Source organism: Schistocerca gregaria, chromosome 7 (genome assembly GCF_023897955.1).
Source record: "Schistocerca gregaria isolate iqSchGreg1 chromosome 7, iqSchGreg1.2, whole genome shotgun sequence".
NCBI classification, from domain to species: Eukaryota; Metazoa; Arthropoda; class Insecta; order Orthoptera; family Acrididae; genus Schistocerca; species Schistocerca gregaria.
This window is the reverse complement of record NC_064926.1, coordinates 359,910,206-359,934,774: the sequence shown is the minus strand read 5'-3', so window position 1 is coordinate 359,934,774 and position 24,569 is coordinate 359,910,206. Positions and strand designations below refer to the sequence as shown.

Sequence of the window (24,569 nt, the reverse complement as noted above, 5' to 3'; positions counted from 1 at the left end):
TTGTTTTTATGTCTCAGAAAATTTCATTTTACCCCTAAGAGTAATTACCGTCAGGTCGGGAACCACTGATGCAGTAGATAATGTAGGAGGCTGTTAACGGACAAACGCTGTTGTCTGTAAGAAGGTTGCAATGCTAAAAGGCCGCAGAAAACTGGTGTTGATGGTTGGTGTATGGACTGGCAGTTGACCCTGAGCGTAAATAAATGTGACATTGAGCACATAGATTATGTCCACTACTTGCCCACTGCAATATTCGCAGCAGATCATTGAAAAGGGTAACTGAAGTAGAATATTTAAGCTGCTTAAAATGGTTAGTAACAAGTCGTAGGAAAATCAGGTGCCAAGTCGAGATTTATTGGGAGACTGTCATGAAAATGTAATTCATCCTCGAAAGAAGTGGCTTAGAAAACAATTTTTCATAAAGTCTTGAGCGACCATCATTAGTCTGGGAACGATAGCAAGTGGTATTAATTGTGAGAGAGAGAGAGAGAGAGAGAGAGAGAGAGAGAGAGAGAGAGAGAGAGAGGGGGGGGGGGGGAGGCAGGCGCGCTTCATAACTGGATCTTTTAGTCGGCCGTTACTGAGATGCTCAACTCCAAAAGGCGGGCGCTACAACATAGACGTTGCATAGTACTAAGGATTTAGTTGAAAACTAGATAAATTAGAGCTTATGGATAGTTGTTCGTCCCACATGCTATTCGTTAATGAAACATGGAAGGGAGGAAAGGACAGGAGTATGAGAAGTATCTTCCGCCACACGCTGTAATGTGGCTTCCAGAGTATAAGTAGATGTAGAGCATCCTTAAGAATCGCTGCAGATATCCCAGAAACGCTGTCCGTGGAGCGTTCGGAGCAGGTCTTTATCTGTTTCCGACTAAAACGAAATAGAATCATACTACATGTGCAGAGAATGACTGGGGATTGTTCACAGAAAAAAAAATTAAAATCATCGTTCCAGACGAATTTCCCCTAAATGTTTACATCCGTCAAAACTTGCATCGCATTATAAACATAGGAATAAATCTGACTGAATGACAAACTTGCCAGAAGTCAGTCTGATATTATAAGGCGTTTGTTTGCTTACTATGGAGACAAGACGCAAACGCAGTTACCTTCTTCGTTTGGGATTTCAGGATTCACTTGCGTATCTTTCGGAGTAAAGCGTGAATGACGTTGGTATTCCAATTTGCCCTCACAGAATCACATTCATACTTATTTTCAGCGAACAGCAATTCACACAAGTGACAGCCTTTTAGAGAACACTACTCTCCCAAAAAATATAGAAGCAACTAAAATTGAGTGAACCAATAAGCTTGGGTGAAGAGTCTTTGGAGGAAAATCGAAAACAAAAACACAAACACACACACACACACACACACACACACACACACACACACACACACACACACACACAGACAGTCATACTAACAAATTAAATGTAACCCGATGACGGAGGTTCAAACCTTCGAAACGCGCCGTGGAGATAAAAAAAAAACAGTGACTGGTAACAGCAAACTTGTTGTTTAATTTAATGTCAATAAGTCACGGTAAAGCCTAATCGTAAATGTTCGCATTTAAAGTCCACTTAAATTGATCATAAGGGTCGTCTATTTCCTTTTAAATATTAAAGTATTTTGATTATCAAAATAGTTATTGTGGATGTGGTTAAATGAAAGTAATTTGATGTGGTCACTGGACAATATAATTGTTAAATTACCTAGCTGTTTGTTGTTCTAGTTCCTTTTCGAAGTGTGTGTTGGTTTACATGGTATATTTAGATTGCTCGATGTGAAAGCACGCCATCCGTAATCTCCCTTCGACAACAGTGTTTGAGCAATTCCTTGTATTGTTCCCGCCGATGCCAATGAGGTATAATTGTAAGCCGTGTTTGATAGTTTGGCATGGCGCGGTGCAGATGGCACCGCCTGCTAGGCCTCAGCACGTTCAGCCAGAACAAAGGACAGGCGTGGCGCTCGCTGCCACGCGGCGGCCACCACGTGTGCACTGCGCGCTCTTCTCTGCGAGCTTCCAAAGATAAACAGCACTAGGCTGGGGCGGAGCGGAGGCGAGGCATTGCTTTCCTGTGTCACTTGTGCAATGCTGTGCTCCAGCACACTAACAAAACGCCACACTATTCACTGCTACTTTTTATTCATAGATTTCATCAGTAGTATGACAGTTCAGCGAGATAATTGTTTTCAGCAGATCTTATCGAATGTTACGAAGACGTGGCTAATTTGTCAGAAACAGATGAAATTTCAATAATTAAGAGCGCATAGGTGACAAGTTAACATTGTTTGTTCAGAAACTGGTCGCCGCAGATGCTAGGACTCTCTCCAGTACGTGTCAAGGCTCTTGTAAACACGCGGGCTGCTGTAAACAAAACAGTCGCAGCGCGCTCGTGGGTAGGGTGAGAAAATTAATGTTCCAAATGCGTTCCTTCAGAAGACAGGGCACATTAAAAGTGTAAAACATTTTAGCTGTAGTGGTTACTGTATACGATAGAAAAATATTTCTAAATCCGTTCCATATAAGGAAATGAAGACATTTTGTGCAGTCGCTGAGCACTGAGCATGTGACTGGAGATTCGAGAAGATTTCTTTATCAGTGGTACATTTCTACTCTGAACTTCCAAAGATTTCACAATGACATTTGCTCTTACGACATTTGTTTTGCAGAAATTGTCCTATCAGAAAGACAATATACTTGAATGAGTCATTATTGTGCAATACAAACAAATTAACATAGAGGTCTCCATGCGCCTCTCCATTACTTCTATGCTGTACGAAGAAGTCGATGTAGAGGTCTTCATGTGCAGCCCACGTGGCTGCTGTTAGCAGAAATATTTGTACTAAGTGGGGTTTTTCCAGAACAGTTTAAAACGAGACTAAAATAGACGTAATAACGAGCGACATGGGAGTAAAAGAACGTACTCTCCTCTCTAGGATTTTACGTAAAACAACAAGTGAAGTTCGTAGTGCCAAAAATTATGTCTGCAAATGTTTCCTAATTGTGCAGTTATTGGTACCACAAACTTCAATCTCTACACTTGCAGCAGCAAGCTATTACCGATTTTGGCACTTCATTTGCGGTAGAGCTTTTTATAATTTGCTCATAGTTTTCATTTGAAATGAAATTGCATGTTTACTTTCCAATCAACTGTGCCGGTTAAAAATGTGCATCCCTGGCGGGAATCGAACCCGCGACCTTTGGATTAGAAGTCCAACGCGCTATCCCCTGCGCTACAGGGACTGGCACGCCAACAAGTTCTGGCAGCGTCAAGTCCTTGCGCCGGCCCGGCGTGCGGTTATCGCAAAGTCACTGCTGACGTAGCAGCGCGCCAGGCGCGTTCGTACTCGGCGCGTACTACGTACTTGTGGCCACTGCCTGCCGCAGAACAGCTTGCGATTAATGACAGGGGCATATTTTCTGATGCCACCTACTGCTTTGCTTGCGACGGTTCACCTTTAAGTGCTATTAATTTCGTCGCGTCGACTGTAGCTACCATGTGGCGCAGATGACTGGAGGGTAATTTCTGAGATACATGACCTCTTCAGACTTAGGAAGTACCCTACACTGGCAATGAATAATTGTAGCGAATAGAGCTGCAATCCGTTGAGTAGAGCTGATACTAACAATTTCAGAATGGTTATGTTGTTTGCCTTAAGATCTCTCTCTCTCTCTCTCTCTCTCTCTCTCTCTCTCTCTCTCCCTCCCTCCCTCCCTCACAGACACACACAGACACGCCAGTTTTACGGCCTGTAAAACATTTTTGAGGGCAGCTTTAAGAAACTCCGAGAAACCCAGCGGTTATTTAGGCGCCTATTAGGGCCTAGAGCTTGGTAAACTGCTCTCGTTTCTTAGTGAAATTTAGGTTTATAACGATTGACTCGTTAACAAAAAATAGCTGGAACTACCAGTTCATTTTTGACCACCTATTGTTTATTTAGCGACCGTAGTGTGTGCTGAAACGTTGGAATAATTGAGCACAGGCGATTAAGTACATCTCCAGCGACTTGGCTTTAGAAGGGCTATTTGATGTTTTTGCATACACCGGTCCGGTGGGTTACAGTAGATGCGAAAAAGCCGCAAGGTGCGATTGAAACAAAAGTTAGTTGCATGTTTTTTGGTAAATGTTTTAAAATGCATAAATAACTTCAACGAACTTGTTTCATAACAATACTTACAGGTGCGCTAGTGAAAGGATTCTTACACAGCTGTTGAAGACTCGAACGTGACTGGTTGACAAAATGTTACAAATGAGTTTAAGAATCTAGCATTGGAGACACAAAGGAGTGCAATACTCAGTCGTAGAACCCATTGGAACTAAACGTCTAACGGAGACGGCAAAAGTGTTATAAAAAGCAGTCTTAAGTTTTCTCCTTAACATCTCCTCCCTATACCATAGACTAGTTATTGAATAGAGACAATCACAAACCTATAATGAGCAACATATTATCTCTGCGACCTTTCGCTTAATTGACGCGTTGAAATTCATAATGTTTATTGTGAATGTGTTTTATGCAATGTGGAAGTAAATAGATTTTGGAAATAACAAAGAACAGAGTTGCTAAAAGAAATCAGTACGATCCGTAGGAATAAACGACCTGTGTATCTGTGTATCGTTTTGAAGTTGCATAACCGTGTGCCTCGCGAAATTAAAAACGGAGGCGTAAGTTGTCGACGTGTAGCTGAGTCACACCACACGAAGCGCCCAATGCTAATGTGCCGCTTGTGAAATGACCTTTCAATAGTGATCTCGTAACCAATGATGCATCAATTTTTACAAATGTTCGTCGTTTTGCTTAATGTTGAAAGAATTGATAAATCTGATACTTAGCTAATTGTATATTGGCTTCGTTGTCCTCTTCAGGGTCTGATTGCTGTCCAGAATTTTTCCTAAGCAAAGAAATGTGTAGCTCTCCAAAATCGTAAAAGGTAAAGGGTGACCTTGCCTGTACTAAGTAATAAATGTTCTTTCATTTTAGCTTCTGCTCAAAGAACTGGTTCACAAGCATTCAGCTTCCACAGTAACATAATCATGAGCTACAAAATTCAAACTACCGACAATTCCACGAACAAGTCTGACATTACAATGCCTGTTCCCGCTAAGCGAGAGAAACCAGAGAAGATTAGTCCTAGGAAAAGAGTCTGTCATTTACATGGCTGTCAGCTCAAGTATTTCAGTTGACATATATATATCTCCAACAAGATTGTAAATAACTTTATAAAATTAACATTGATATGTTTCATATCTAGTGACAACAATTCATAAAGTATATGGTTTACATATAAACCAATTTACGAATTTATAATTTTTAATGAATGAAGTGATAGAGATACCCACTGGTATCGAAGAATTCCTAATATGGATTGGGCTTAATTAAAATTGGACGTGTGCCTCCTTCTTCGTACTTTGGCAATCAATAATAAAAGTTGCAAGTTAGTTTTAAAATTACATACGAAATGTACCATTAGATAATTTTATTTTCTTAATACATAAGCGAGCTAAACGTTTGGTTTTAATTAGACTTTCGACTGCGCTTTCTTGTAATGCTTTACTGAAATTTCGGAGTTATCAGGGATAAAATACAGGAAGATACCATTCGTACAGAACGGCATAAAAGAAAGATGGTAATTGAGAGTAAGACAAATTTCGAGCATGACCACCAACTTATTGGACTTACAAACTGAGCAAGCAGAAGTTGAGATACAAGAAATTAAAAAAGCATGGTGGTGACACTGTAATTTGCAGACAGCAAAGGACGTAGAAGAGGAGTTGAATGGAATTGATAGCACATTGGAAAACGGTTATAAAATGAATTTAGAGCCGGATCTAGAAAACTATCAGAGTGCAATTAGATCGCCACGGTGCGTTTCACATTGAGACTAGTAGGGAATGTTGTAACCTGTAAGCCAAGCAACTGGACTCTGTGGCGAAGTGTAGGCTTACTTCCTGTATCACTGATGCCGCATCCCCCCCCCCTCCCCCTCCCCTCCCCCCCCCCCCCTCTCTCTCTCTCTCTCTCTCTCTCTCTCTCTCACTCACTCACTCACTCACTCACACACACACACACACACACACACACACACACACACACCTCATTCCTTTTCCGTCTGCGAATAGTGTGCGGCTGCTGGTAATCCGTATGACTTCGAATCTCTACAGTTTCATCTTCGTGGTCATTTTAAGAGACACACTATCAGAAAAAAAAGACAACGACACACCACGGAGGAATCTCCGAATGGGACGGAAATCGATAGATGTTATGTACATGTATGCACAAACAAATGATAAAACTTCAGAGAAAATCCATGGTTTATTCAAGAGGAAAAAACCATCACAGACTGAGCAAGTCAGTAACGAATTGGTCCACCTCTGATCCTTATGATTGATTCAGTAATTGGACGTTCTCCTTGGGGAGATAACCAGATTCTGTCAAATTGGCGCGTTAGATCGTCAATATACCGATACGATTGGAGGACTCTACCCATAATGCTCCAAACGACCCTGCTAGCCAAAGTAGGGTTTGGCACGTGCAAAGACAAGCGGTAGAAACCCTCGCGGTGTGTGTGTGTGGGGGGGGGGGGGGGGGGGGGGGGCGGCGGCGGCGGCGGCTGCGGCTGCGGCATTACCTTGCTAAAATGTAAGCCCAGGATGGCTTGCCATGAAGGGCAACAAAACGGGATGTAGAACATCGTCGACGTACCACTAGGCTGTACGGATTCCTGCTATGAAAAGAAATGGCAACCCGGACCATCACTGCTGGGTGTCGGGCTGTATGGCGAGTGACAGTCAGGTTGGTACCCCAGTACTGTCTGTCTCGAGTCACGTTTTCGCTGGTCATCATATCTCAGTTCAAAGCGAGACTCACCACTGAAGACAATTCTTCTCCAGTCGATGAGATTGCACGCCGAAGACGTGTCTGCAGGTCAGGAGACGCACAGACAGTGGTGGGACACCGCACGGCCTGACATCCAGGAGTGATGGCCTTGGGTGCCATTTGTTTTGACAGCAGGACGCCTTCGGTTGTCGTCCGCGGCATCCTTGCAGCATATCGGTACGTCGACGATATTCTACGCTCTTTTGTTGCACTTCATGGCAAACCATTCTGGACTTAGGCTTCAGCAAGATAATCGCCGCCGCCTCAGTGCGAGAGTTTGTGCTTGCCAAGCTACGATGCCTAGCAAGGTCGCCAGATCTCTCCCTAATTAAGAACGGTTGGAACGCGATGGGTAGGGCCCTCCAACCATATAGGTTATTGACGATCTAGCGCGCCAATTGGACAGTATTTGTCACATCCCTCAGGAGGACATCCAACAACTTTTATCAACCAGATCCAAGCCGAACTCCTTGCATAAAGGACAGAGGTGGACCGACACGTTATTGGCGTGCTCAGTTTGTGAAGGACTTTCTCTTCAATGAATCATCCAATTTTTCTGAGATAACAATTTGTTTCTCCGTACATGTAGATCACATCTACAGATTTCCGTGCCATTGTGATAATTCTTTCATGATTCGCAAAAGCAAAACGTTGATTGATTGTACTAAGAACTTTGCTCTAGGAATTTTAATAGTAAGCGGCACTTTGAAACATTTCGCCTCTCTCCCAGCGACTGTTACAGAGAGTTGTATCTCTGTGACGAAACGTGCCACTATTCCTTGCATATTCTAATTCCTCTATCAATCCTATCTACTACGGTTCATAGACCGAGAAGGAATACTCGAGAACCAGTCGAACAAGGGATTTGTAAACTAGCTTGCTCGTGAGTGGATTAAACATGGTGAGGATTTGATTTCCCTGGATTAGTTTTTCATGCTTTTAAATAATGCTGCAAACTGATCCGGCTTTTCCGCTAAACACTTCGGTTCAAATCAGTGGCGCAGAACGTCTCACATCGCTTTATTCTTCTGTCTTCCACCGCGCCTTGAGCAACTGGCCGGTGCCGCGAGCAGTGGCGATTTGGGCGGCGCGCGCCTGAATGGGCAGCGACCTTGCGTGGCGCGGCTAGACTGCCCTTCGCCGCGGACCAGCGCTTACGTAAGCGGGCGCTGGCGCTGGCGCTGGAGCCGGTGCCGTCGGTGAGACAAAGGCGGTGCCTTGCGGGTCACGGGAACCGGTCCCCGCCACGGCGTTGCCGCCCTCACCTGCCAGCACCCGCACTACATCCTCCCATCTCCTGGCCGGCTGCCACCGGGAGCTCACACTGCCGCCAACCGGGGACCCATGTGCGGTTTTCCCCCGCATGCCTCCCTTAGCGTAAGTGAGGATTGTTGTTACAGGAGCATTCTGACGCAGAATTAAAAGCTTTAAACACGGCGGGACAGTCGCCAACAAAAAGTGGAAGAGGAGGCTAAGTAGGTGGGGGATGATATGTACATATGTTGGCACGCGATAATTGGTTTTCTCATTACGTAGCTCCTGAACTGTGTGCTATGTAAAACTCTTCACATCGCCATTCGCGGAACCGCAGATAAACGTAGCCCTTCTTTATACTGTATCATCGGAGTGCATAATCAGTCTGCGATAAGCTAAATACGCAGTAATGGGCGTGCTGCATGGGAACGATGCTAAAGTGACGAGAACGATTTTAACAGTTTTGTGCTTAAATAACTACTACAGAGTGATATGTGGCGTTCGTGAGGTTATCAACAGTGACCTACACTATTTGATCAAAAGTATCCGGACACCTGGCTGAAAAATGAGTTTAAAGTTCGTGGCCCCATCCATCGGTAATGCTGGAATTCAATTTGGTGTTGGCCCACCCTTAGCCTTGATGGCAGCTTCCACTTTCATAGGCATATGTTCAAGCAGGTGCTGGCATGTTTCTCGGGGAATGGCAGGCCATTCTTTACGGAGTGCTGCACTGAGGAGAGGTATCGATGTCGGTCGGTGAGGCCTGGCACGAAGTCGGCGTTCCAAAATATCCCAAAGGTGTTTTATAGGATTCAGGTCAGGACATTGTGCGGGACAGCCCATTACAGGGATGCTATTGTCCTGCAACCACTGTTCCGCAGACTGTGCATTATGAAAAGGTGCTCGATCGTGTTGAAAGATACAGTCGCCATCTCCGAATTGCTCTTCAACAGTGGGAAGCAAAGAAGTTTCTTAAAACATCGATGTAGGCTTGTATTTGATAGTGCGACGCAAAACAAGGGGTTCAAGCCCCATCCATTAAAAACACGACCACACCATGACACCACTGCCTCCGAATTTTACTGTTGGCACGACACACGCAGGCAGATGACGTTCACCGGGCATTCGCCACACCCACACGCTGCCATCGGATAGCCACATTGTGTACATTTTTACGCTGTTCAATCGTCCAATGTTGACGCTCCTTACATCAAGCGTGCGTGATGTGTGGCTTAGGAGCAGCCGCTCGACTATGAAATCCAAGTTTTCTCACCTCCCGCCTAACTGTCATAGTACTTGTAGTGGATCCTGATGCAGTTTAGAATTCCTGTGTGACGGTCAGGATAGATGTTCGCCTATTACACATTACGACCCTCTTCAACTGTAGGCGGTCTGTGTCAAGTCAACAGACGAGGTCGGCCTGTACGCTTTTGTGCTGTACGTGTCCCTTCACGTTTCCACTTCACTGTCGCATCGAAAACAGTGGACCCAGGACTGTTTGAGTGTGGAGAACTCCCGTTAAGACGTAAGACGCAAGTGACACCCAATCACCTGACCACGTTCGAAGTCTGTGAGTTCCGCGGAGCGCCCCACTGTGCTCTATCACGATGTTTAAATGACTACTGAGGTCGCTGATATGGAGTATCTGGTAATAGATGGCAGCACAATGCACCTAATATGAAAACCGTATGTTTTTGGGGGTGTCCGGATACGTTATGCACCAGCGTGCTGTGAGGGCGACAATTGTTCGATGGCCTTGTAACCAGAGTACTGGTTTATCAGACATATATTAGTAACTTTCTTCATTCGTAAAAACCTTGACAGTGATAGTTACATTCCTGTTTTGCTAACTTCGCGCGTAATTACTTTTCTAATATTCCTTTTACAGGTTAGTATTAGTAAATAATACGTAGTAAAAAAAAGAGTATAAGTCTACTAGGTTTAGGTCAGTAAGAAAACTAAGAAAACCCTGTAATACGCGTAAAGAAAGCCACTGATGTCGTACAGGCGCACGAGGCAAGGTTGACTCCAGCGTAGGCGGCTCGTCCTCTCGAGTGTGTCGCAGTAATCGCACGCGCGTGCGTGCGTGACTCCACTCGGACGACGTCCCAGACAGGAGGGCCGTGACGGGCATTGGCAGGCAGGCGGGCGGACGTTGAGGTAGCGACCGATGTGGCATATTGCCAAGGAAATCCACGATGTGATCTGCGTGTGAAGCTGCGGATGTCTGAAGCGGAAGTCGGTGCCATCCATTGGGGGGCAGCGGAAAAGGACAAACACTGAATATCGCTTCCAATAATAGATCAATACATCTACATCCATAGTCCGCACGCCACTAAACGTCGTACCATTCCTTGCAGGACGACCCAAGTCCATTCAGTCCGCTATTAAATGAGTACCGTGAATCTTGGACCGGGTTTGGCACGCCACCCTTCATCTCTTACAGTGCCGTGCCCAAGTCAGTGCAGTAGCCCGATTATGGGCTTGCGCCACGTTCCATACCTGTAACGTGACGCGCAACGCCTCTTAGAGCGTCGACCACTGGAGTTAGTTGCTCCGTTTTCACGCGCTTACTAAACTGAGTCCTTGACAAAATGCGCCTCTCTCTCTCTCTCTCTCTCTCTCTCTCTCTCTCTCTCTCTCTCTCTCTCTCTCTCTCCCTCTCTCTCTCTGCCTGATGTAACTCATAAGGATTCTAGACTGACGAGAAAATGTATGACACGTACCTGCGTGTTCCACAGACGGCAGGTGCCAGTACTGGCAGTGGGCACGATCCTTGGTTTTTTTGGGGGCTACGGTAGAAGCGTGTCCGAAACGGCGGTGAAAGCATGTCCGAAACGGCGAAATTCGTAAACAGTTCTTGTGCCGCCGTGGTTGGCGTAAACTGTTCACGGCAAAATGGTGCTTTCAAAAACTGCTGAGAGGTAACTGGTGTACCATGGGCCAGAGATGACAGGGATGAACGACGGCTGAGGAGATGTGTATGGGCGAAAATAGATAGCTGGCCACCCAGACGAACAAAGGGGCTACCAACAGTCTCCTCAATGACACTTTCGCTAACGTTGCTGCATACGGGCCTTCGCAGCGGGCGCCTGGTTCGTGTCCCCATGCTGCTGTTCATCAGCGAAGAGGGCTAGAATTTTAACGCCAATACCACTGAGTGGCCATAGGTGGCCTTCTCAGATGAATCACGTTTCATACTCCAGCGGAAAGATGGCTTTTGGCGTGTACGGCATGAAACGTCTGAAAGCAAAAGGCCTAGACCGAAGGACGGAGCATTGCGATCTGGGAAATGGTTTCGTGTCATTCCATTGGTGATCTTCATTGTGGAAGGCACAGTGTATTAACATAAGTATGCATCTATTCTTGGGGATCATGTCCACCCCTACATGCAGCTTGTTTTTCCTCGGCACGACGGCGTCTACAAGCAAGACAATGTAACGTGTCACACAGTTCGCAGTGTTCTGAGAGCAAGCTGAGTTTACCGCACTGCCCTGGCCACCAAACTGCTTGGATTTAAACTCAGTTGAGAATGTGTGGGACCTCCTCGTTCGGGCCGTGGATCCCAAAACGAGAAACCTAGCGCAGCTGGCTACGGCACTGTGGTCGGCGTGTCTCCACATCCCTGTCTGTATCTTCTAGAACCTCACTGATAGTCCGCCCTGCAAAAGGTGCTTATTTGTGCTTTTGACAGGTGGGGCAGTTATTTACGTATCGTGCCGTGTCATAACCCAATGCTATTAAAACTTCCCCATTAGAACTGCAGAATTTACGAAGGACAAATGAGTATCGTTGACCTCTTTAGTAAAGATACGCGATTGCTATTATGATGTTAATTAGCTGTGATTGGGCTGTATTAATAACATTACCGTATTGATATGACACGTGACACGTAATAATATATATACTTTTACATTATGATTATTGTAAAGAAAATGGGCAATGAAAATAAAAGAACATATAGACAGTTCCGTGTCGCGCATTTCATGAAATACGTTTATGTGGTCATTTCTCTTCAGGCGCTCCATACGGTTACTCTTACTGTTAGCTAATTTAGGGATGTGACTATTATCGTCAATGGTGTAATCGAACAGCATGGATCTTCCCGCGTCTATTAACGCGCATATTTTATCGTCAGGTCTTACTGCATTTCGTTACGGCCCTTGTATTGTAAACAGTAACGGTAGTGTAACATTCCTTGGGCTACTTCCGAAAATACTCTCACGTTTCTCGACATTGTATTTAAGAGAACTACGTGTTGATCTTTGTTCTGAACGAAGTCCGAAATCCTGCCTTCATTAATAGCCGTCTTCCAGTGCTCTGCAGCCGGCCGCGTTGGTCTAGCGGTTCTAGGCGCTCAGTCCGGAACCGCGCGACTGCTACGGTCGCAGGTTCGAATCCTGCCTCGGGCATGGATGTGTGCGATGTCCTTAGGTTACTTAGGTTTAAGTAGTTCTAAGTTCTAGGGGACTGATGACCACAGATGTTATGTTCCATAGTGCTCAGAGCCATTTGAACCAGTGCTCTGCCAAGTTGGTGTTTCCATTCTGTACACAATATTTTGACAAACGACTTGGTGCTACGAGTTTTGCTGTTCTGTTTACTCGCTGCGTGGACGCCAACCACACTGTGAACCAGCTATTGTTGGTCTCAGACCGCTATTTATAGCAGAGATCGCTTCCCGATGTCCACTGCACCCTTTGATGCTATTTTGCTTTATAGAACACGCACTCGCACTCCGTGAAACAAAAATTTCCTCAGCGTTTCAATAAATTAAATTCCGGACCTCAAGCGTTATTTAAATTGAAACCTCCACACCTTTTTAACAGGTTTTCTGACATCTTTATTTCGATTAATTGTGCTGTCTCAGAAACTGGGCGTTTGCACCACGATACTGCTTTCATCGTATTTAATTTCACGATTATCTTCGAGGCGCTACTCGGCGACAGCTGATATGTTAGGTTGTTTCAGTCGGGTGTGTCGCTGATGTTCCTTGTATCACTCCTCCGTCGTCAAAATATTGTACAGAAATGGTAACAACTACACCAGCTGAACAACCGGAAGATCATTATTAGCCAATCACGCCGAGAAAACCTGAGATCACATCGTACTCCCTTCATTAAGCTACAATGCAAAACGGCGTCGAATGTGTTCCGGAATAACTTTCGTCCACGAAAAACTGGCCACTGTCTTCGCGACAGTCCGATTTGAAAAAGTACGGAGACTCGGACACGCAAGCACAAATAACTACTAGAAAAAACAGCGAAACGTGAACTAAAATTCAAAAATGACGAAGAGTAACAAAGAATCGCATTACATCGTCAAAATGAATGCGAGGAAATTCCATTAATATTATTCTTTTGTATTATTTGTCGGTTACAGACGAAATCTGTTTCTAATGTGTGCAGGTGTAGGTAATACGTGTAAAGACTCGTTGTGATTCCCCCACCTTAAAAAAAGTACTTGTAATTCTAGAAAGACGACTGTTACCGACAGAGCATAAAATAAGCTGAACATTCGCCCAGCCGTCTGGTTACTTCCAGCAGAAAGGAGTTTTGCGATAACATAGGAACAATTGCGGGTCGTCTGGGCGCGGAACTTTCCAGGACAGCAGTTAAGAGTACGTGTAAGTTCAGCCTTTCTCGTTTTGGCTTGTGTAGAACAACTTTACTACTTACGTGTACATTCACCAATGTCGATAGCATGTGCCTTCCATCGCGTATTCACACTAGTATGGAAGAGAGCCCGATATTAGTGTGCGGTAATGTTGCTCCACGCCCGACGTTCACCTCAGAATCGAAAGTCACGACCACCTGTTGCACACTGCATTGTCCGGGCAGTGAGACCCCTACCCACGCATACATGTCATTACCTTTCTAGTCGCTATGATTGGTTTAGATTTCATTGCCCTTTGCTTAAAATTCAGCGCTTCGACGGATGCAGCAGATTCACAGATATCTAAATACTACTTGATGAAGTGAAACAGCAGTTATTCGTCGGTAAAGATTCATAGGAAGCACCATAATACATTTTTCCTTCTTAGTTACTCATATCGAAGTAGCAATGCAGAGTAATCGGTCAAAAAGATATGCCAGAGCCGTGCCCGATTCCGCCAAGATGCAGTGTCTACGTTCTTAGAGTACGGTTTAACCACAGGACTGTTTATATAACAGTCGACAAGCTAGCTTAGGTATGAAAGGGAAGGAAATTGCGATCGAATAGATACGCTGGGTTAAACCCTAAGTGTTATATACAGGCCAGCCTTATTTTGGCGGTTTTCCGCACTCGTGTGGGCAAAATGCAGGTTACTCGTATCTAAATCGGAAACCCAATACGAAAACATATATAAAAACCTGACGCTATTGAGACGGAAACCAGTCAACTGGACTGCGTTAAAGCAATGACAACAGAGACAGTAAGTGGTAACCCCACCCACAGATGTAAACTTAGTCAAATCATTGCCAGATTATTTCCCATCGACGGCAGCAACGTCACGATGAAACAAAACCCGAAGAAAAAAAACTTTAAAATATTTGTTTCCGCTCAATGCTACGGCCTTACGTCACCGTATTGGGAGGGCCTCTCTACTGGTAGATATTTGAACCAACGTCTTGCTGCCTCAGTAGCCACCCTGTCATCCACGTACAGCTTCCAGCTGGTTACATCCTTCATTGCGCCAAAGAGATGGAAGGTGGGATAAGGAAGAATAGTCGAATGAAGTTTTGTGACCACCTGTCGGGTGCGCAGACTTGAGTGAGGCAAAGCGTTGTCATGGAAAATGAGTTCTTTTGATTTTTTTGTGGCGACGAACACTCTGAAGTCGTTTCTTCAATTTCCTGACGGTACCACAATGCTTCAGAGTTTATCGTTGCACCATGACGGAGGACATCAAACAGAATAACCCAGAACCCGAGAAGACCGTCGCCGTGACTTTACCGGCTGAGGGTGCGGCTTTAAACTTTTTCTTTGGAGGAGAGATGGTGGGGCGCCGCTCCATGCATTGCTGGTTTGTTTCCGGTTCGAAATCCAAATGACGAACCCATTATTCGTCGCCTGTGACTTGTTCGACAAAAAAGACATGCTCCGCCTCGTAACTCGCAAGCAATTCCGCACAGATTGTCCTTCGTTGCTTTTTATGGTCTTCTGTTAGGTGGCAAGGAATCCAGCGGGCACCACTCAATCACTTCTAATGACAAGTGTCCACACGTTTCAACATTGCAACTGTGTGCGGCCGGCTGGCACGCAGGAGATCGGACAGGTTTCGTGACGTTGTTGCGATGATGACAGACGCATTGCCGACGAATCGCTGTGCTTCTTTTCTCCGCTAGGTCTCCGTAGATCTGCAAGCGCCCATGAATATCAGCGATGCTGTGATTTCCATCAAGACTCCATGACAGCTCTCTGCTTCGAACGCACCTCATTTACAGACGCCATTTTGAAGGCTACGTATAGCTCCCTTCACCTATCGGAAGTTCAAGAAACTATAGGGACTTAAGCGGGAATATTCCACGAATTCCGCGTTTTTTCAACCGAAATTGGGTGAGAACAAGCGTTGCATTACCTGCTGAACGCCACTGGTACAATGCTGTGCTCCTACATACTCTCAGAAATTAATTCCGCAAATTAAGACCAATTTTTTATACTATTAACTTTCCTTTGGTCGTGTATTGTGTCTCTGACGGCGTTAGTCTGCTTATTATGCCTCGGTTTCAAGTTACAATAATTCCCTCACTTCCGCTACGTAGTTGTCCCAAACTTCGACGCTGATATTGCTGCTACGCCTTATCACTCTTTGTCCAATACTCTTAAACCATATTCTGTGTTGATTAGATTGCTCATTCTGTTTAGCAGGTCCTGTTATTTCAGTGAAGATACCAATCATCCGCGAATATTTGTCAGTCGTATCCCTTCACCCTAAATTTTAATCCCAATGTTGAACCTTTCTCTTATTCTCGTCATTGCGTCTCGTATGTATAGTCTGACGGCGGAAGACTCCATCCCTTTCTTATACCATTTTTAACGCGAGCTCTTCGGTCTTGGTCTTCCATTCTCATTGTTCCGTCTTGATTCCTGTACAAATTGTACATTACGCGTCTCTCGCTGCAACTCACACCTCTTTTTCTGAGACTTGCGAATGTCTTGGCTCCACTTTAAATACCTCGGATCTTGTTCGCTTGGCGTTTGAAACGTGGCGCTAACTGCGTCGCGTCGCGTGTGTACGTTGACTGCCGGTTGTCTTCAGGTTGCGTCATCTGCAGCGGCTACTGGCGCGGCGGCGTTAAGTGGCTTACGCGCGACGCGATTGCGCGTCTTGGCAGCGCTTTGTAGGACTTCTGGTGTAGGCGGCGATCGGCGGAGCGCGCGATTAATCCGTAGACAGGCCGGCCGCTAGCGGCGTCGGCGGTGGCGGGATCAATACACGGCGCCAAGCCAGGCAGCGGGCGAGCCACCTGCGACACGGGCCTGTCCGCACCCCTCCCCCACCCAACTCCTGCACCCTGCACCCAGCACCCTGCTTTGCTCTGCGCTGTCTTGCTGGGACCCCTTCCGCGCGGGGAGGGTGTGCATCAGGATGCGCTGACTGATGCTCACTGCAGCTGGTCTTCGGCGCACAGAGCCTACGTCCCGTTCGTGGGAGATAGAGCGATACTGTGTTCCGTGTAACGAAGAAATTCGCGAAACTGCCGTGCAAATTAAGAAGTTATTTTATTTTGTTTGCCATCTGTTTCTGCAACTCTGAGTTGCAGTGAAATCCTCGAAGAAAGCACTCGAGACTTAACGACACTCAGAAGCAGATGGCCCCAGCATGCCAACATCAATAATTTTTTAGAGGTGCATATGGAACATAAAGATGGCATATTTAATTGCCGAAACTGGTTGCGAAAACAAAACAAAATAACTTCTCAGTTTGCACTGTTGTTTTGCGAATATCTTTGCTAAATATTTGACCATCCGCTGTCCCACGTCCACAATGGGTAAACAGATATTGTGTTCTGGCCTAAGTCCGAAGACCAAGTCTGATGCAGCTTTCCACGCCAGTCTACCCCGAGCAACTGTCTTCGTCTCTACATACCTACTGCAACCTATATCCATCAAAATATGCTAACTGTATTCATGCCTTCGTCACACCACACAATTTGCCTCTTCCCCCCCCCCCCCCCCCATACTCCCCTCCATGCCAAATCGATTACGGATGCCTCAAGAGTGTCATATGTACCGATCCCCTTCTTTTAGCCGGCATAAGTTGCCGACCGGTTCTAGACGCTAGTCTGGAACCGCGACCGCTACGGTCGCACGTTCGAATCCTGCCTCGGGCATGGATGTGTGAGATGTCCTTAGGTTAGTTAGGTTTAAGTAGTTCTAAGTTCTAGGGGACTGATGACCCCAGAAGTTAAGTCCCATAGTGCTCAGAGCCATTTGAACGATTATATATATATATATATATATATATATATATATATATATATATATATATATATATTCGTCCTCAGTAGTTATTTGACTTACTCGTATAATCTTCAATATCCTTCTACAGCACCTCGCTTTAAAAGCTTTTATTCTCTTCTTGTCTTAACTGCTTGTCGTCCACGCTTCACTACCGTACCAGGCTAAATACAAACAAATGCATTCAGAAAATAATTCCTAACATTTAATCAAAGAAACTATGTGGTTCCAGAAACCTTCTCAATTCTCAAACATCTATTATATACATAATATTAACATTTTTATCAAGACCAAGATCAAACCCGGGTCTCCTGCTTACTAGTGGCTTTGCACAAGTGCACGGACTACCCCAGTACGCCTCCCTCCTCCGTCCAAATTCCTGTTCACGTCGGCGCACTTGGTATTGCCCTAAACTCGCACAGCATTGTGGAGGCTCTTCAACTGTGTTTTGAATAGCAGCGAACGAAACGGGGCGTTTTTGTTGTGCAAAGCTGTGGGTGGCGTAATGGTTAGCGCTCCTACCTAGTGAGCGGGAGACCCGTGTTCGAATCGCGGTCTTGGGACAAATTTTCATTCATCGCTTCAGTGTGCGTAAATACAAACCTAGCATTTAAATTAATATTGGATATTAACAGATTTATCTTCATACGAAACGTTTTTCTTGTTATTGCCAATCTGCATTTTAAATCGCCTCTGCTTTGGCTATCACTAGCTATTTTGCTAAACAGATAGCAGATATCATCTTGTAGTGTCGTCTCATTTAGTAATAGAATGTACACATCATCGCCTGATTAGCGTACCCTCGGTTATCTTTGTTTTACTTCTGTTAATGTTCGTTACAGTTTTTCAGATGCCCTTCAAAGTGCTTTGCCTTCTCTGACAGAATTACAATGTCATCGGCAAACCGCAAAATTCTTATTTCTTCCCTTTGAACAGTGCAGAAAAGCAACAACATTCAGAAATTATATCTGTGCTTATCGGTTGCATATCCAAAGGGGTGAATGCACCATTACCCTTCTTCAAACCCACACTGTAATACACAGCAGATAATCCCTAGTGTGAAATGCTTTCTGCAAGTAAACAGCACAGCCCTGCATGGGAATTCTCTTAAGAATCGGATACGTCTTAAACTACAGGAACTAGCAGTGCTTCCCGGTGAACTGAAGCACGCAGTTACACAACGTGATAAGTCGTCATGCATTTGTGACAGTATGTTGTCTAGAAAGTTGTTAACAGGGGAACGTTGTTGCGAAATGTCAGATTCTTGCTTGAACTTGTGATATAGCCCATTCGTACTCGGCATACGATAAGAACAAGAAACGAGATACATTATTTTATCATTTACCTATTTCTCAGATTACAGTTGAAAAAAAAAAATATTACTGTCTCTAAAGATGGGTGCTAAACGACAGTCTTATCTACCTGGAAGGAGGGCAAAGTAATCGCAGAGCTAGACTTTTGGTAGGATAGTTAGCCATTCCTGCACCTAGTACGAAACATATATTTTATTGCCATTAAACAAACAGGGTTAAAAGTCCCGTACCTATAACGGGATTTTAAGTGAAACGAAACAAACTTCCTGGCAGATTAAAACTGTGTGCCCCACCGAGACTCGAACTCAGGACCTTTGCCTTTCGCGGGCAAGTGCTTCGGTAGCTCAGATGGTAGAGCACTTGCTCGCGAAAGGAAAAGCCTCATTGTGAGACAAGACGGTCAACATCTCGATGAAAAATGTTTGTGATTGCCTACGGAACCATGGAGTAACGAACAGTTTACCTTTTTTCCCCGTCTGTCTCGTTTTCATTTCACTACCCGTTATATATTTCCGACCTCATGAGACGATCGAGGGACTAATAAGCCTGTATTTGTATCGCCTTGTATATACAATCGTCATTATCAGGAACATCTCTTTCCATCGCACTTTGAATATACGTCTGGATAATAATTGCCAGATTGTAACTTAGGATTTCGTCAAAAGCGTCAAGGATTTCTCAAATGGTCTTTGGCGAATGTGGGTCGGTCATGGTTGCATAACCAACGAGCAGCCTTCGGAGCCCATAACGCATGTTGTCGCAGATGATACGGGGGTCACAGCATCAAGGCTGGCCGCGGGCAGGACAGATACGCCACTCGGCTGATGTTACATACATCTCAGTGGCTACGCATGTAGATGGCCTGCTCTGATAACACTACTGAGATGCTTCACAAGCCACGTGCTTCTCTTTGTTTAATGGCTGTGAGCGAAAGGATAGGTATGGTACAATGTGTAGTATTGTACCTCGGTGTCACTTTGTCTCGTAAGATTTCCTATTGATAAGTCTCCGTAAAACTTAGTAAGTTTTGCTTGCTTACCTGTTCTTTTTGGACTGCGAACAATATAGTATTGCCGGCTATCTTCTTGAGATAGTTGGTGGCTTTTATAAAACAAAACGCTAAATTATTGAAGCACAAAACTTAGAGGTTATAAAATGTGACGAACGGGAATCGCGTGCGCTGCTCTTAGCAACTGAAATTTGCAAGAACGCAGTTCCCCGGCTGCGCAGACTGGAAGCTCGAAGTCAGGTCGTGTCGCTTAACTGCAGCTAAGCTGGGGAGAGTATTACCATCTGTCAAGAATTTGGATTCGATTCCCGCTCCAGCGAATAAATTAAACTGACATGAAATATCATTAAAGCACACATTGTGCTGCAGGGTATTTTTTTTATTCTAATTCTCATTAATTACGTACAACGGGAACTATGTAACGTTTTGCGTCCAGTATTACAGCAGGTTACATTACATATATTAGTTTGCTCTTGAAACGTGCGCACCGGAAAAAGAGCAAAAATTGAATGGAGAAGAACGACGGTGGAGTTACCCGTTTGCTGTATTAGTGCGCGAGGAGGGGAAGCTGTTGGAACATACCACTGGAACGCCTAGAACAATTTCATCCAAACTGGTATGTTACTATGTGAACAACACACTGTAAGGCACAAGTCGAACGCAGTTCGATTTTATTACCGGTTTCGCCCTTCAGCCGCGAGCATCTTCAGATAATTGCTGTCCTTGAGGTAACACGGTAGGGCGTTAAAAGTACCGTTCGGTTCCATGGCCAAGTCCCTAACGTGTTACCACTCGGAAAATAGCTGATGAAGCTCGCTTCTGACGTGCAAAACTTTTTATAAAATCAAATTGTAAACAACGTTTATTTTACGCGACAGACAGATTTCGTTCATTTCTCTATCTAATGGAAGACTGGGCAATCAGCTAGTAGAACTTGCATCTGAATCTGTCACATCTGTAATCGTATTGTTGGATGGACTGTTTACAGTTACTGATCTTGAGGAATATTCCATTCTGTTGGAACTACTCTGTGGGCCGTTTGCTGATCAGAATTTTCCACCGTTACGCTTCGCTTTTCCTGTCGGTAATGGCGACACCATGTCGTATGTGTGTCAGGAGAGGCCGCACAGAGAGGGGCCGTGTCGTGTGTCGTGTCCCGCGCAGCTTGCGGCCGATTGATCGCGGCACGGCACGGCACCGCACAGCGTAGCGCGGCGGCCGGGCTAGCTGGCTGCGCTCCCGAGCCTCACGTGTGCCGCAGCGGTCACGTGACCGCCAGGCAGCTGCTGCCCGATCCAACACGCGACTGACCTCTCGGACAAGTGGCGCAGCCGGCAACCGCCGCACACTACTCACTAGGTACTGGACTGCGGGGCCGTGTACTGTTAACACTACTTATCAGTTACCCGCTGCTGCCATCCGAAAGAATTACACGGTGTGGTTCTAATTAACTGTTGTTATAGTATGGTAGAGAAACTTAGTAGCTATTGTAAAGTGTTACTGCAGAACCGATTTACCTTGGAAAAATAATTAGTTCCAGCTTTGGCCTCTAGGTGCAAATATGGCGCTATAAATGCGAGAAAGACATACATAAATTTTTCCACATTTAATGGTTTAGGAAAGTGATATGGGCAGAATATTGATTTTATTATTAACCGCCGCTTTCACAATTTGCTCAATATGAGCACTGGAGACGTCGAAGAGATGCTGTACAGAGCCAGGGTTGCAAAAATTGGAACTATTTTTTCCAGCGTAAATCGCTTCAGTATTAACGCGTGATCATACTTACCAAGTTTCTCTGTTAGACGATAATTCCAGCCCACCTTGGTGAGGAACTGCACATTAATTATAAGCACCCAGTATCCTTTGGCCATACCACCTAACTTAGTGCCGGCAAGTGACATACAACAAAAATAAACAGAGAACCAAAGTGACAACCATGTGTAAATTTAAGTGAAGGACGATCCGAAGATGGGAGAAACAACCGAAATGTTTCTCCGCCACCACAATCGGGTGGGAAGAGTACTCCTGCTGGCTGGCTCGGTGGAGGCTACTTCGTAACAATACTAACAACTTTGCCCCATTTCATTTGCAAAGGAAAAATGCCTCTCATGCCCTAATCTCTCGTATTATATACTCACCATCTCTACGAGACATTTACGATTGTGTAGCAGAAGTCACGCATTGTCTTCTCCGAATACAGGTTCTCTTAATTTACCCAACAGGATTTAATAAGAACTCAGAATGGGCTACACCAATGTAGCAGCGTGTCTCCGAAATCGTTAGATTCAAACATGCTTCATAATGACTCCAAACGTTCCGCAGTATTTATCGTTCGCGTCTTGTATGCCGAGTTCCCTTACAGATGCATTGTGCTATCCCAGAGTCCTTTGAACAAAGCAAGATCTTCACTCATCTTCCCAAACACTTATTACACATGTCCGCCCCGTTTCACATAGCTTCTTATTATTATCCCTAAATGTGATGTGCTCAATATGTTCACCACTTACATTGCAATCTGATGTTTTCTGAATGGTGTCAGTCATTAAACCAAGCGGGAGTCTTCCTACATTAACAAAGCCTAGACTTAATGGGAAGTGCTCTAGAAAAGAGACTTAGCGTTGCGTGCTAAAACTTCTGTGCCTGTGCCTTACTTTAGTCTTAAATAAAAATAGCTTAACAAAAGATTTGTGGAATGAATCTGGCACTTTGAACAAATAACTACTAATGACTTTATTTTTAATAATAGCTCTGCGTACTTTGATTAATATTTCGTTTAGGATATAAACCTATGACTAATGTGTTGGCATTCGGAAGGAACGTGTATGAAAGCCGGTCCAGCCATCCCGATATAAATTTTTCGTCGTTACTTTATACAACTTCAGGCCGAATCCTTGGAGAATTTGCCTTGAAATATCGTGTCTGAGTTGCTTGTGACATCATTGTCGACGGCTCGTTAAACCGTAACATTGTTTCCATGTTTCTGTCATGCGTGAAAGCGCTACGAAATTGTGCGCCGCACGAAAATTCTTTTCACACAGGAAAATCTCATTTTTCTTTTGGTCTACTTGAACTATTACATGTGTAAATTACGAATAATATTAACCTCCTCATCATGTTAAAGCTCCCATTATTTGTAAGATTCCCCGCTAAGTTAAAGTTCTCCAGATGTTAACTGATAACTATAAGTGTTGTGTGAGATGATTTTGTCGTGTCCTTTACCTTTAATTTATAACGAAACTCATGTCGGACATCGTCATGAAAGAGTAATGTTGTCATCTTACATGTATTCAGTAAAGCGTTTCCCCCAAGTGCCCTGGCTGTGTCGCAGCCGTATTTGCTTTCCTTTGTTGTTTTCAGTCAAGGTATATTTCTGTGTAACCTATTTATTTTGGTAGATAGACATAGGAAGCGTTACTCTTTCTGCAGCTTTCTGGTTACTTTCTAGGGAGTAACAGCAACGAATTATACAGGGTGTACCGGATATAAGTGCATATATTTTAATATGTGGTACCTTAATACGTACACACATCAGTATGTTGGTTCTTTTTTTTTTCTCTCTGTGTCGACCAGCTTCCCACAAAAAGTCACGAAATTTACGATCAGACATTTCCTGCATCGCCTAAATGGGCCGTGAAGTGAACTAGCCTTTCAGTATAGACTACCCGTTTAGCATCCACGGCATCCACACTTCAGTACCTGAGACCTGCTGCCCAGGAGAAAATAGATTTAATGGCTTGTTCTTGACACGTGTACTTGAAGATAACACCCAACCTAAAATATAAGACTTGTAATAGCTGCAGTTATTAGTTTGCAAATGAGTTAAATACAGATGTAATGTTAGTCAGTACAGTACCCTCTGTCACCAAGGGAAATATCTGCTTTTACACCTGTATATAAACATTTTTATCGCGTTGTTGTACTTAACGATGAGTGCACAAATCAGTTTCAATCTATTTTATTTGGGAATTAAAATCGTTCGAAATGTTAAGGGTGATTGCCACAGGCTGTACATTATTGGCTACATTCAGATCGATGTGCTGGTGCCAAAAGATCATTTAATTGAGGTGTTCAGTCGACCTTTCGTTTTCCTGAATGCACAATGCATTATGGCCTTCCAAGCGACCAACTTACCATTAAATCTGAGGTGGGTGCGATTGGAGGGGGGGGGGGGGGGGGAGCGAGCTTCCCTTGTTAGTAGAAGTAATTACGGGAATAGCATCCTACTGTGGAAAGTAAAGCACCTTGTATGAAACAGCGGTGTGTTAGTGAGCCACATACTACATAGAAAGTTGTTCCACATTTGAAAAATAAGACTTGCATTACGACGTGATATGAATTCGACAAGTACGTGTCCGAAGGTAGGTTGCACCGGATGCCCTTGCACACAAGGCTGCAAAGAGAGAGGCAAGCATAGAATTCGAGGGTGTAGTACCAACGACTGCAAACAGCTTCAGGTACAAAATAGGTACTACTCTTGAATTTTATCAGGAACGCAAGACGGATATGTTTCCGTAAGATCACATCATACACTCCTCGCAGTTAAAAGATAATCTCACGTAAGGCTACTGTGGTATCCCTTGACAGGTTTCACACAGTATGCATAAAATAGTGGAAAAGTTACGTGATGTAATTTCCGCGTAGGGCTGGTAGGTGAGGTGAAGG

At 44.6% G+C, this 24,569-nt stretch overlaps 1 protein-coding gene and 1 non-coding gene across 2 annotated transcripts in view; one reads left to right on the top strand and one right to left on the bottom strand.

The window, feature by feature from the left end:
- Positions 1–24,569, top strand: part of LOC126281328 (Krueppel-like factor 16) — a 252,597-nt gene that overhangs the window by 166,192 nt on the left and 61,836 nt on the right. The gene's annotated exons all lie outside the window — the stretch shown is intronic.
- On the bottom strand, positions 3,180–3,252 carry Trnar-ucu (transfer RNA arginine (anticodon UCU)). The gene has a single exon. It is a non-coding gene; the product is annotated as a tRNA-Arg (tRNA).